Source organism: Dipodomys merriami, unplaced genomic scaffold (assembly GCF_024711535.1).
Source record: "Dipodomys merriami isolate MVZ:Mamm:240054 unplaced genomic scaffold, mDipMer1.0.p SCAF_4, whole genome shotgun sequence".
In the NCBI taxonomy this organism is placed as follows: domain Eukaryota; kingdom Metazoa; phylum Chordata; class Mammalia; order Rodentia; family Heteromyidae; genus Dipodomys; species Dipodomys merriami.
In genome coordinates, this window is record NW_027205603.1 from 82,165,340 (window position 1) to 82,179,800 (window position 14,461).

The 14,461-nt window shown below is 45.0% G+C and overlaps 1 long non-coding RNA gene across 1 annotated transcript; it reads left to right on the forward strand.

Annotated features, from left to right (window-relative positions):
* Positions 1-6,246: 6,246 nt before the first annotated feature.
* On the forward strand, positions 6,247-12,939 carry LOC138806334 (uncharacterized). The gene is made up of 3 exons (XR_011365794.1): positions 6,247-6,331; positions 7,804-8,084; positions 12,767-12,939. It is a non-coding gene; the product is annotated as an uncharacterized lncRNA (long non-coding RNA).
* The last annotated feature ends 1,522 nt before the right edge of the window (positions 12,940-14,461 follow it).

Below are 14,461 nucleotides of genomic sequence, written 5' to 3' on the forward strand. Positions count from 1 at the left end.
AGGCTATCTGGGAGGGGCTATGCAAGAAAACTAACTGATCGTTCTACTTTATCTAGAACTTTCCTTCCCTTATCTTCCCAAGCCCTCTACCACTACCTTCTTCCCATATCTGAAGCCCTGAAGCAGTTCTGTCTCCTCAGGAGATATGAGGGCTGGAAGGAGTGCCACAGCCCCACAAGAGGGAGATAAGGAGAGATTGTCATCCTGACTTCCCTTCCTCCCTTACCTCCAGACCCCAGCTAGGTGCTACTCCAGGGTTCATCTCAGAAAGAGGGAAGATGTTCTTTCCCTGCTGATTCAGAGAAGCAGCCAGGAATTCCTAAATGGCAGACTAAAAATGTGTCTTTAACTCCCACTTCACCGGGCAACTTTACTACATACATGGGAACAGTTGCTACCTCAGGTGTTGCTAAAACACAAGACAAGAGTGTTTGGAAAACTGTGATAAGAGAGTTCCCAACAGCAGTAGAAGTCTGCCAGGAGGAGCCACTGAAGAAGGGGGAGTAAGACACACGAAAGAGTGTGACACTGACTGCATAAGGTCACCTGCTGGTCTGTGGAGCATCTGAGAGTCTCACAGCTTTAGGCAGGAGCCCCAAGTGCCACACAAAGCTTCTAATACAGCTGGCCGCAAAGCAGGAACATGGAAGTAGGGATCCGTTTGTGGAACTGGGGAGGCCTGTAAGGTATATTAAATAGGTAGGTTTCATTAGGTAGCCAAGGAAGATTGAACACCACATGCTATTCAGGCAGGAAAAGAAGTTAATTTACCAAATAAACTCCACTAGGCCCCTGTGGTGCATAGTGGAGAGGCCTGGCCAAAAAGGAAGACCCACCCCCAGACCAGGACTTATCTAGGCCAGGGAGAGGAAGAGGTAAGGCCAGGTGGGGAAAAGGTGTGGTCATATTGGCTCTGGATGTGACCTCAGGGCCTGGGACCTTCCTATGATCTGCTAGTAGGCATGACCAAAGGTGGCCAAGGATGTGACCTAGCAGGAGGGGGAGGTGATTGCTTCCAGGTGTACCAGTTACCTAGGTAACAGATACTGGGTGGAAACTTAGACAAGAGGTAGGGAGGTGGCTGCACAGGGCCTGCATGGCCAGGGCAGACCTTACTTACAAGGCTAAGAGATGCAACAGGGTTTCCAGCATAGTTGCTGCCTTCCAGGGGCTTATAGCTTTGAGAGGGGAGGCTCAGGAGAGGATCAGAGGGAAGATGGAAATGCTCATAAAATTCTGCCCACCTGTCTTAATAGCAGATTTTCATTTCTATTTGCTTGATGCCCTATCATATCTTTTATTAAGTTTGGATGCCCTGTTGGATAAAAAGGATACTGCTTTAGTGGGTGCTAGAAAACAAAAGAGAGGCCATTTGCTTCTTGCCTACCTAGATCGATACCCACATTTGGCTCTCAGGTTCCTGCTAGGGGTGTGGGTTTTTTATTCTTCCAATAAAAGGCCTTGCTACGAATACTTCCAAAATGTTGTCACATGCACGCCCCTTCACACACCTTCTTTCTGGAGGTCACTCACTTCTCCTTGACACCATTCGCAGGATATGATGCGAAGTGCACAACCTCCCAAATCACTGCCTTGTGGAGTCCAATTTTCACACTGAAGGCTGTGGGATTTTGCTCACGGCTGGCAGCTTTTTTTTGAGGCGTTCATTTCCCCTGCATGGCACCAATAGCTTTTTCAGACTTCTCCTGGGACACGGACTATTTTGCATTTGTAAGCCATCGTGATGGAAAAGGCTTTCAGGTTGAAGTGTCCTGGTTCAAGTCCTCATTCACCAGAAAGTGACAATGCATGGCTAGTGCTGTGACCTTGTGGCCCTGGGCATTCATTCGGACTGCAAAGAGGCTGTTTATATAAAATAATGTGAGAGGAGAAAAGGATTTCTACTGTTTCTAAGGACTCTTCTGCTAATGCTTGAAAGTAGGTTTGGGGAATGAGAAGGAAGTGCCAATGTGTGGAGACAAGCTAAGAAAAGAGTGGATGGAAATGTTAGGATGGAAAGTTGCCTGGCTTTGCCCTTCCACAGCAGTGGCAGAAGTTGCCCTCAAATCCCAAGCCATCATCCTACCACACCTCAGTCCTGATTAGGCCAAGGGAAGTTTCTAGAACCATTATTTCAGCTCCTACTCTGTGCCAGGTACCTCTTTGGTATGTCTCATAACATTGCTATAGAAACTATTGACTCTTTTTGTGGTTTGAGAAACTGACACCTAAGAAAGCCTTATAACTTAGTCAATGGCACAATACTAAGTGACTGTTGGAATCCAGATTTGTCAGACTCAGGACTTCTACTCATCTGAAGGCTAGCAATGAAGGGCACACAGACCAGAAAGGGACAATGAGCACCTCTTACATTTTCTTACACAGCTTAGATGCCATCACCTTGGGGATTTTCCCAGTGTCTTCCCCTTGATGTGCAGTACGTAAGACTCCTTCCAAATGACACATAACAGAGCTCTTACTTGGAGAAAATGGAAACCTTCTATGACCAATGATCTTAGTGAGGTAGGAGGCCCCTGGTGACAGAGTGGATGACAGTGGGCACTATAAAAAGAAGTCCCCTGTGAAAGGGGACAGAAGGAACCAGCCAAGACATGAGTCATCTTGGGCACTTAACCACAAAGTGCCTGAGGAGGGCTTGGTATGTTGGTCTCCATGGCTCCCTCCACCCAGCAACATTCATTTCCTCTGTGGTTGCCTCGAGCTCTGGGCATTCCTTTCACATATTTGCTGAGTGTTTCCCAGTGCTGATAGACAGTTAAGATTAGGTTCTGTTGCACATCCCATCCTGACATAAATACACGTTATGGCCCACAATAGACATTTGTTTAGTGAGTTTTGGTGATACAAGGGTATCACCAAGGCCTGGCACTTACTAGATGGATACTCTACAATTTGAGCCATCCTCATAGCCCTTTTTAGCTATAGTTATTTTTGAGGCAAGGTCTCAGGCTTTTGCTAGGCCTTGACTAATATACCAACTTAGGACCTTTCATTAGCATCACCAGCAGTTCTAGTATACTGATTCTCAGGGAGCCAGGGCTAAAGTAGGTGGGGGGCAGGGGAGGGAGGTGTTGAGGTAAGGTGGGGTAGAGGGACAATGAGTTCAAATCCTAAGATTAATCATCAACAGATAACAGCCAAAGATTTGGGACTAAAGTTCCAACCTCCACCACTTGGCTGGATAAGTTGAGTGTCTTTCTACTTTCTAATCTTCATCTGTTGGGGTGGGGGGTAGGGAGACAGCACCATAGGCACGTGTAAGCACACACACACACACACACACACACACACATACACACACACACACACACACACACACACACACACACACACACACACACACACACACACACACACACACACACACACACACACACACACACACACACACACACACACACACACACACACCCTAAACCTTGGTGTTATGGATATTCCAGGCTGGTTGATTCTTTGCTATGGGGACTGTCCTATGTTGGGCATTGTCAGGTGTTCAGCAGTATTTGGGGCTCTACCCAAATACTTACTGAGTTGTGACAACCCAGTGTCTGCAGACATTGTGATATATCCCCTCGGGACATGTTTTTTCTGTCATGGGGCTTGAACTGTGGGCCTGGGTGCTGTCCCTCAGCTCAAGCTAGCGCTCTACCACTTGAGCCACAGCGCCACTTCCGGTTTTCTGAGTCATTTATTGGAGATAAGAGTCTCACAGAGTTTCCTGCCCGGGCTGGCTTTGATCTGTGATCCTCAGATCTCAGCCTCCTGAGTAGCTAGGATTACAGGTGTGAGCCACCGGTGCCCAGCTAAGAGATAATATGTTTTATCATCTGAGCATTTCGTAAATGTAAGAACTATCATCATTATCTTTATTTATTCTCAGAAAACATTTGTGGGAAGAACAGTTGCACTCAGGGAAGAAGAATAAAAGACCTCCCTTCTGGCAAACCCAGAAGAGGAATTAAGTCCTACTCATGATGAACCATTTTTTTCTGTTAAACCCACTGTGTGTCTGCACTGTGGAAGGTATGTTATCAAGGAGGCCCTGTCCTTCCACTGCCTACTTCTCTGGGTTGGGCTGAGTTTGGGGGGAGAGCATCACCCCCATTTTTGGCCATGCACATTGTGACGTTGATCTCTAGGGGTGAGTCACAGGCGTGAGGCCCAGTCCCCTGGGGAAATCCACATTCCTGTCCATAGTGCTAAGTCCAGCTAAGGAAGCGGGGGTCCCGTGAAGACCCACACAGAAAACTCCAGAGGTTTTCTTGGTTAATTTGGCAATGGAGTTGCCCTTTCTACAGGACTTGAACATGAGAGGTGGTCAAATGTGAACTCCAATTGAGAAGGGAGGTCAGTTCAATAGGCCCCTTATATCAGAAGACAGAACTCAACACAGACATGGGAAAGAAAGACAGAACCCAGTGGAGGCATGGAAAGTCATGTGGTTCTGTTGGCTGATCTAAACTCTTGTCCTTACCTGGGTCTTGAAGCCTGATTTACTCCTTAACCACTCATGTTCTTGAGCTGATACGCAACAGTCTCTTTCTGCTTATAATAGCCTGGCCTACCTTTTCCATCTCTCAAAATCAGAGATTGATTGATCTTGGTCCTGATTACATCTAGAGTAAAATATTATGGGTTTCTATTTCTAATTTTCCAACATATACCTTTGTTAATATGGAAAATTAACAGAAAACCACACTGTACATGTCTAAAAGTGATAAAAGAAATTCATTGGTTCTTCTTGAAAACATCAGGCCTGGACCCCAGCTCCATTTTCCAATAACTCTTTGTCCCTGCTGCCCTGTTGTCTTGTCTCTGCCATTAGGCTGGCTTTCCTGGTAGCCATGATGTGGCAGAAAATTTCCAGGCCACATAGACACCTGCTTCCCAGGAAAGAGAGAGGAAGAACAACTTCTCAGCTCAAAAACCGTCAAACCAACCCTGGCCTTTGCTTTGGTTGGACCAGCTTTGATCATGTGCCAACCCTTAGACCAGGCAAGAAGAAAGATCTAGAGTCTGAGGTTGGACCTATGACTGGAGCTATGCCAACCACAGCTCTCAGCTGTCACACAGTGGGGTAAGTCCAGGGGAACCTGCTGAGAGGCATACTTGCTGCCCACTGTAAAGCAGGAAAATAATATTAAATGTCAATGAAAATATCACCAATGATGCCTTCAGTGCTCCTTCTGCTTCCTTCAGGATTTTCGTGTTCATGTGTTAACAACTCTAGCACTGCTGCCAGAGTTGCTTCCCTGAATCTATTTTTGTTGTAGACAATGAGGGTAGAGACCAACTCTAACATCCTTTATTTTCCTCCGTGTAGCCTTGCACTCAATGGGGATTCACACTCTCTATTTTAAAATCCATTTAAACCAGTTTCCTCACATAGAACAAAGGGCTTCCAGCCCAGATTGCCACGAATCCGGGGTGTCTGAATTACAGCTCTCTGACCATGACTTACTCCCTCCTTCAAACACTGGCAGAAGGACCCCACACACAAATGACTTACCTTTCAAAACCTCAGTTTCTCCATCTGGGGAATGAAAGTCACAGGATTATCTACCTCATAAATTGTTAAAAAAAAAATAAACACCTCGGAAGAGCTCAGCCTGAGTCTGGCTCGTGGGAGGCATGCAATGTGGCTAGCTGTTAGCCACGGCTCCTCCTGCACTGGGTGGCAAGTCTGGGAAAACCAGCCACATCTACCAGAGCTGTCGTTCCTTTGTGTGCAAAGGATGAGGGCTAGAATGCTATTGGGAACAACACAAAGAAAGCTCGGGCCATGTAGCAGATGTTGACTCACTTATAGCTCTCATTCTTGCCCATTTGTGCCCTTCTCAACATGGAAAAAGTGGGACTGCGCCCTCCGTTCCTGTCTCTCCCACTTTCAGAAGAGGAGTTGGGGAAGCTAAAGGTTGGTTTTCACAGAGATTGGAGACTGTGATGAGAACCCCTGTGTAGGCTGACAGTGACACGCGGTTGACCTGACAGATGCCATCCAAGTGAGTCAGTCTGTGTGCCGCTATGTTTATTGTTGCAGGTCACACTGGCTCTCAGCCCGGTGGACTGCAAGGGGACACTATTGTGGGAATAAGGCCGGGGGACATCCATGAGGAGCGGTGATGCTAGATAAGGCAGAACATTACATCACAGTTCCGATGTTACTTACATTTCCCTCATTGGTTGTTTCCAGTTTCCTTAGTGAGCTTATGTTTCCTGGGTCATAGGTCATCGATGAAGATGTTAGTGGGCACCTTTGGAAGCTTTTAGACTGAAAAAGCTTCACAGCCATAAAACGTCTTGATACCAGGTAGTAGTTTCTGTCTTCATGAGTATGACTAGGGTGGGGAGAGAAGGCTGGACTGCCCTGGTATTCCTTTCTATGTCATAGGCCCCTGGAACAGGGCTGGACAGAATGTGGAGTGGAATAGATATGTGAACTGTAAGAGAAGGAAGAGGCCGCTAAGTACTATGGGGCAAATGGCAAACTCTCCAGTGTTCTTTAGCTTACCAATGCTGAGAATTTCTAGGCTGGCCAAGCCTTGAGGTTGTTTTTTGTTTGTTTTGTTTTGTTTTAGTGCTGGGATCAAACCAACAGCCTTGCACATGCTCCGTAAGTGTTATACCACTGAGCTATACCCTTAGTCCTCAAAGTTGCTTGTTTTGACATACTGACTTCTATTTTCAGAAAGACCAAGAGGGAACCAGCTAAGGACATCTGGTTTTTCAGTTAGGAAAATGGGTGTGGTTATCCCAGGCAGAGTGACCACATCCCTGTGTGGTTCAGGGTGTCACTGGTGAGTGTCCAGGGCCTGCCAGGTTTGCTGGGGGCAAGGGCAGAAGTCTGTCTCTGCCAAGCCCTCAGGATGGCCATCAAACTCAGTTTAGGGGTACATGGCACTGTCCCTATTTTTCCTGTGACCTCACACTGGCAGGACTTTGTCTGCTGTGGCATGTGGACCAGAGGATCAGTAAAGTTCATATCTGGAAAGAGTTATGGTTTATCTGTGGACTTACTGAATTACCTGGGATATGGGCTGAACTTCTTAGATTCCTCTGTTGACCTACTCAAATAAATTCTCTGAAGCAAAGGAAGAGGTTTATAGTATATATAAAGGTATACACACACACACACACACACACGCACACACACACACACACACACACACACACACACACACACACACACACACATACATACATCTATTCCAGAGGTTTATACACATGCCACAATCTGATATCCACTGTCTTATTCCATCTTTCTCATTTATTATTGTCTTTTTTGTTGTTTTTGTTGGTCGTGGGTCTTGAACTCTGGGCTTGGGCATTGTCCCTGAGCTCTTCAGCTCAAGGCTAGCCCTCTACCACTTTGAGCCACAGTGCCACTTATGGTTTTTCTGGTGGTTAATTGGAGGTAAGAGTCTCTGGACTTTCCTGCCCAGACTGGCTTTGAACAGTGATCCTCAGATCTCAGCCCCCCAAGTAGGTAGGATTGCAGGTATTATTGTCCTTAAACAGATACATGAAGGGGTTGCCATTTAATAAAGTAGTTTATCTGATCAGTGTCACCCCTTTCAACATTCTCACCACACTTTGACCCAGCCTTTCCCTTATTTTTCTTAATTTTGTAGCATATATAATAAATTGTCTACTGCATTTTTCCCCTTTCCCCTTTCATTTGTTTGCCCCTCTTCCCTTGGTCCCCATTCCCTCTCTTGCAAGTTCCTCTTTCCTGGTGCTTATTTTGTTGGGTTTTGTCTTTGTCTTTCTAATGAATTACAGTATTTGAGCTCTCCATAGAGTCTACTATACTTTCATTCCTGGGCCTTTATCCAATAAATCATGAACAAGACTACAGTAAAGCCATCAACACAACCATGTTCCTTGAAGCACTATTCATCATATCCAAGATATGGAATCATCCCAGATATCCCTCAATGGATGAATGGATCAAGAAAATGTGGTGTATATAGACAATGGAATTTTACTCATTCATCAGAAAGCATGAAATTGTACCATTCATAAGGAAATGGAAAGACTTGGAAAAAATTTTATTAAGTGAAGTAAGTCAGACCCAGAGAATAAAAGCTTGCATGGTATCCCTCATTTGTGGTAGCTAGAATGTGACTATAAATTTATAGGTAAGCACATTGGGTGAAATGCAAGTGGTTACAAATGAATTAACTGAAATAGGGTAGTCTCTCTCATTTTCTACACAAAGAAGTAAAAACCCGGAGAAGTAAAGGGACAACTCCAAGGCCCACAGCTACTTTGCAATGTATGTTTGCAGGTTGGTATCATTAGAGTTGTGTTCTCTTTTAGAGGTGGTTGAAAAGTGTTCCCATCTCTATTTTCTCCTTTGATTTTTTCAATCACTGTTTATTACATAAAGAGCTAGATTAATTTGTTTTCAGATTACAAAGAAATGCAGCTTTTATTTGTATTTCTGTATCAGCAGCCAGATATGGCCTCCTTGAAAGATTTGCCTTTAGCCTATTATAGTACCTTTGTGAGCTTAATAGAAGGCCCTCCTTTCTTCCAGGTGGCAAGGCCCTATCCCCTGTGACTGGCTCAAAGGCTGCATTTCAGCTCCTACTGTGATTCTTGGTCCAGTAACCTTGGACAGTTTCCAGCCTCATGACTGGGCCTCAACAGCCTTCCTCTCAAGGATGAGGAACTTGTACTTTGGTTCAAATTCCCCAGGGCCTAGTCTTGAGCTGGGCTTGTCAATGGTCAAAAAAATAGCATTGAAATAAATTGCTCAAGGCTACTTGATTTATCACAGCCAGACTACAACCTTTGATTCTAGACATAGCCCCAGGCTACCTGATTCAGGACACTACAAACTATAATCTGGATTTTTTTCATACTCCATTTCCTGAGGAACCAATCAATATAATCTCTGGGGTGGGGGGAGAAAAAAAATCACTTTGGGATAAACCCTCAAACCAATCTGGAAGTCAAGGCTGGTTCTGAAGTGATCTCAACCCAGACAGGAGCAACAAGGAGTTGAAGCTGGAAACAGCCCAATTCTCCCTTTCCTTTCCAGCAATTCAGATGTCAGCCTCCTGTGTTTGGGAGAAGTTAAATGAGAGTTTCCAGGTGCAGAGCAAACCCCTAGCTTCAGTTCCTTCCTGCCTCTGTCCCCTACAAGGCATGAGCACCTGAGAGAGATTCCCAGATCTCTCCCTGGGGCTTTGGGCAGTGACCCAGGCCTAGTAATGAACACCAGCTCTTGGCCTCTTGGCCTTTTAACTATAGAGCTCCTCACCCCACCCCCCCAACCAAGTGCTGACAGAGAAGCACTCAGACTGTGTTTCCATAGGGGGCCTCTCAGAAGGACCTTTCATAGCCTAGCAGTAGAACTTTTTCCTCAGCTTCAGCTACAAATAGCAACACTTGTCAGCTTTCCTTGAGTTCTTTTGGGGGTGGAGTGGGCAGATGGAGAGCTCAGGAATTTCCTCCATCTCTCATTTCATCTGACAGCAAAGTCAGGGCACACAGCTACAAGGGGAAAAGCCAGGACTAAACTCATATCCCAGAGTGGCCATCTCCTTTGCCCAGGTGCAAAGAAGCCCTGGTCTTGCTTGGGACTGGCCACAAAGACTTACAGACAAAGCCGTATTTTATGGACATGTTTGTAACATAGACCTTCATTGAACTCAGAGCCATGTCTTCAGCCCTGTTTTGCTTTAGTTATTTTACAGGTAGGGTCTTGTTTTGTTTTTGTTTTTTGTCAGTTGTGGGTGGGCCTGGGCGCTGTCCCTGCGCTCTTCAGCTCAAGGCTAGCTCTCTACCACTTGAACCACAGCACCACTTTTCTGGTGGTTAATTGGAGAGTCTCACAGATGTTCCTGTCCCAGCTGGCTTGGAACCACAATCCTCAGCTCTCAGCCTCCTGTGTAGATAGTGTTACAGGCATGAGCCACCGACGCCCTGTGGGGTCTTGTATTTTTGCTGAAGGCTGGCTGCATTACTCAAAGCAAAATGCCTCAAAGCAAATATAAGAACAAGTCCAACCATCACCCTGCTCTCCCTCAGAGATAACTTCCTGTCTCCAGAACATCTAGGCACGGGCTCTGAGTCAAAGTCTCCATGACTCTGCGGCTGGTTTCCTTCCTAAAACCATCATTTCTCAAATGTGGTCCATGGAACATCTGGAGATGCAGGAAAATGCAGGTCCCAGGGTTTCATGCTTCACCTGCTGGGCAGCAGGGCCAGGAAACCTGGGTAAAACAGGAGGTTGGATGTATACTAATATATAAAACATACTTCCTTGGCCAGGAACAGATACGGTAGCCATCTTCACCCTTTGAGAACTCAGTCCTACATTTCTAGCCTGATACACCTTTTTCTACATTATTTTTATTATATGCTAATAAGAAGTTTACTTAATACTGATCTACCACATAGGATGCAGGCTCTTTGTTAACAAAGCCTCCCTCCATTGGCTGGTCTATGCTATGTTGTGTACCACACACAGCTAACTTAACACTATTAATTTGTAGGGACCCCATGGCACCCCAGGCTGCAGAATCAGGCTAGGAGGGTGTCCCTAACTCACCTTGTCCCCGAATAGCACTATCACACAACGGTGCCGGGCAGCTCTCATTTTCTAGTTCTCCCGAGAATTCCTCCAAAATAGATCACCCAAGTGCCTCACTCTGAAAACTTCCATCAAGTTCTTCGACCCTGAAATCCAAATCAGAACAAAGCTGTCCCTGGGGACCACCAATCCCAGCTTCTCACTGAACCTTCCACCACTAACCTGCAGGCTGGTCCCTGGCTTCCACTGGGCATGTGCTGCGTATGATGGCTCTCTAACAGCTTACCTGTGTCCCTGCATCCCTGAGGAGGCTTTTCCTCCTCCTTTCCCCCCTCCTCCTCCTCTTCTTTGTCCTCTTCCTCTTCTTCTCTTTTTCACCTTCCTCCTTCTCTTCCTCCTTTTGCCTTCCCTCTGGAACCTCAGTAGAGGCCCCACAACAGTGCAACTCCTTCCTCTGTCATTTCCACCACGTATGGACTTACTGATTCTTAGACTCACTAACTTATTTACAGGCAATTATTAAGCACCAGTGGGTATCACAGACTCTACTAGAGATAAGAATATTGAAAATTTGAACCAGAGGATGGCTTCATTTCTTGGAATATCTTTCCAAGTTGCTTTTGTAAAATCCTTGTGGAGCTAGTTTCTATAATAATAATGTTGTTGGTAGAGATGCTGTTGATACTAGGAGAGAAGGATTTTTTTTGAGCCTTTCCTCAGCAGCAAGCCTCATGTCAAGGAGCTGTTATTATTTGATTGCATCAACAACCTCAGACTGTAGGTACATGTCCCTTGATTCCTATGTCCACACCTTTCTAATTCATTGTTTAATGCCGGAGGCTACTGATGGTTTGGCCATCTGCTTCAGTCACCATAAACCCAAACATCTTGGGCCAGGCAAGTGACCCAAATGAAGGAAGCAATCAGAGATACCATATTTGTAAGCAGATACTGCCATGGACAGATGCAGACTCTGCTTTGCCAGATCTTCCCAAGAGAAACCAGAAATCTAGATCTTTTTAAAATAAAAGTTTTCTATTATTTTAATTGACATACATAGATTAGTTATACGGAGGGTGGGAGGGGGCTCATTATGACACTCCATGCCTTTCCATCCATTTCACCCCCACTATTGCTCTCTCAACGCCCTAATCCCAAGTTCCTAAAAAAAAAACAATTTTAATAGAACAATGAAAAATTTCTAAAGTGTGGAGCAGGCCAAACACCATGTTGTGGGCCATATTGAGCTGTTGTTTGGCTGGCTGATGGCCTCTTGTCCTCGGTACTGGTGGATTCGCTGTTGGAAAGCCTTGAAAAGGACAGCAGGAGGCAAGCAGAAATGCTGTGGAGTAAGAAGCAGAGTCAGGGAGTGGAGGCCATGGCTCAAGGGGAAGAGTGCCTGCCTACTGTGAGGCCCTGAGCACAAATTCCACCTCTCCTCCCCCCCAAAAAGGAGCAGAGAGGAACTATCCTTGCTCTAGTTTGGATCTTAAGTGCACCCCGCCTCCCATCCCAAAGGCTATGTGACAAAGGCTTGGTTTCCAGAATGGTATTGGGAGGTAGTGGAAGCTTTAAGAACTGGGGCCTAGTAAGTCATGGAGGATGTGTGCTTGAAGGGGATAGTGGGACCCCAGTCCCTTTTCCCATCCCCTCTTTTACTTTCTTGTCATGAAGAGAGTGGCTTTGTTTCACCACTGGTTCCTGCCATGATGTGCTGCCTCGCTACAGTTTCCAAAGGAACAGGGAACAATTCAGTGGTGCCATGACCATGGACTAAACATCTCCAAAACTTGGAACCAAAATAAACCTTTTCTTTTCCTTTCTTTTCCTTCCTTCCTTCTTTCCTTATTTCCTTCCTTCCTTCCTTCCTTCCTTCCTTCCTTCCTTCCTTCCTTCCTTCCTTCCTTCCTTCCTTCCTTCCTTCCCTCCTTTCTTCCTTTCTTTGTCATGGGGCTTGAACTCTGGGCCTGAATGCTGTCCCTCAGCTTTTCAGCTCAAGACTAGCCCTCTACCACTTGAGCTACTTGCCACTTCCAGTTTTCTGAGTGGTTTATTGGAGATAGGAGTCTCATGAATTTTCCTGCCCAGGATGGCTTTGAACGTGATCCTCAGATCTAGCCTCCTAAGTAGCTAGGATTATAGGTGTGAGCTACCAGCACCTGGCTTACCTTTTTTTTTTTAATACATTGTTTATCTTAGGTATTTGTTTCAGTGGTGGAAAGCTAACTGGTACAGTCCTAGAAGAGAAAACCTAGGGAGGAGAAGAGGGAATTGGAAGGATTCTTAAATCATCAGGAATTGCTACTCAGAATGATTCAAAGTTACTCTAATTGTGTTCCAAGTTGTTGGCAAGAGTTCCAGAAGTAGAAGAAGATCACTATCAGGAAGAAGTTAATTCCTCTCAATACACATATGTATGTACATTTATATACATGTAAGCATATATGTATGTATGTATGTATGTATGTATATATGAGTGCATGTATGCTCATGTATATTTGGTTTTTTACCATCAAATAAACTTAAAAGCAATAGAATAGAAATGTTGTGGGAAATGGCTTCTTATATAGCAAGTATTTTTTCTGTAAACCCTATCTATAAGTGTTATCATTGGTATGATTGTGTATTCAATTTGCAACACATGTTTAATGATGCTACAAAAGTCTGTCATAAGCAGTAGGCCTGAGGAAGCATGAGTTCTATGCCTAGTTCTGTCACTTTACACTATATGATTTTGAGAAGTTACTTAACCTTTTCAGGCCTCACTTGGTATTCTTCATTTATAAAATGAAAACATCTCAAAGATTCTATCAGAGGGAGCAGAGAAAGATCTCTTTGTCTCATGGCTGCAAGAGAAGCCAAGGTTATTGCTCAAGGGAGCCGTTCTGGCCTTTGTTGCTGAAAGAAACATGTAGTAGTTAATGTTATGAGCTGGATGATGATTTCAGAGCACTATGAGAAAGGAATATTCATGGTAACGACAATCCTCTCCAACGCCAAAAACCTGGTTTTATTTAGGGATGATTTAGAGACATGACTTGTCAGATCTTCCTCAGAAACATCCTTCAAACTCTCTTCACCTTGCTCACCTCAGCTTAGCCTGAACTTTCTCTCCAGTTTCCCAACCTTAATCTGTCCTTTCTGGGCAGAGTTCATTTCCTAAAAAAAAAATTGAGCAAGCAATTGGCCAAAATGCAAACCAGGTGGACAGCCTGGTACCGCATGACCAGATCGACTTCTGATTTGGTATTCCTACAGTGCACCTCAGCCTAAGTATTTTTGGGGATACTTCATATCTAAACCATAATATTCTGCCTCTAGACCCCAAAGGCTTGTGTCCATCTTATAATGCAAAATTCATTTAGTCCCTCTCCAAGAATCTCCATGGTCTTGAAAGTTCTAGCATTTTTCAAAAGCTCAAGTCCTCTCTGAGATTCAAGGTAAATTCTTATCTCTAGGGCCCACCTTTCCCCTGATCAAAACCAAAAGGCAAGTTACAAACTTCCAAAACACAATGGCACAGAGTAAACATTCTTATTGTACAAGTAAGGGATCAGTGAAGAGCAAGGAAAGACCTAATCCAAGTGAAGATGGAAATCCCAGCAGGGAAAACATGAAATCCTGTAATGCCACGTTCAGCATCTGGGCATACTGTGGCATGAGGTGAACTCCAAAGGACTCAGGCAACTTAACCCCTGTAGCATTGCTGGCTGCAGCCCAAAATAGATTTTTTTTCATGGGCTGGTTCCACTTGTTTGTGGCTTTCCTCAGCAGACATTCCACATTCCTGGTTGTCTCTAACTTCCTGGGGTCTCTAGATTAGCTTTCATTTCACTCCCACAGCTTTGTGTATTGCCTTCTTGGGGGCTAATAGATTCTGATTCTGCCTGTATA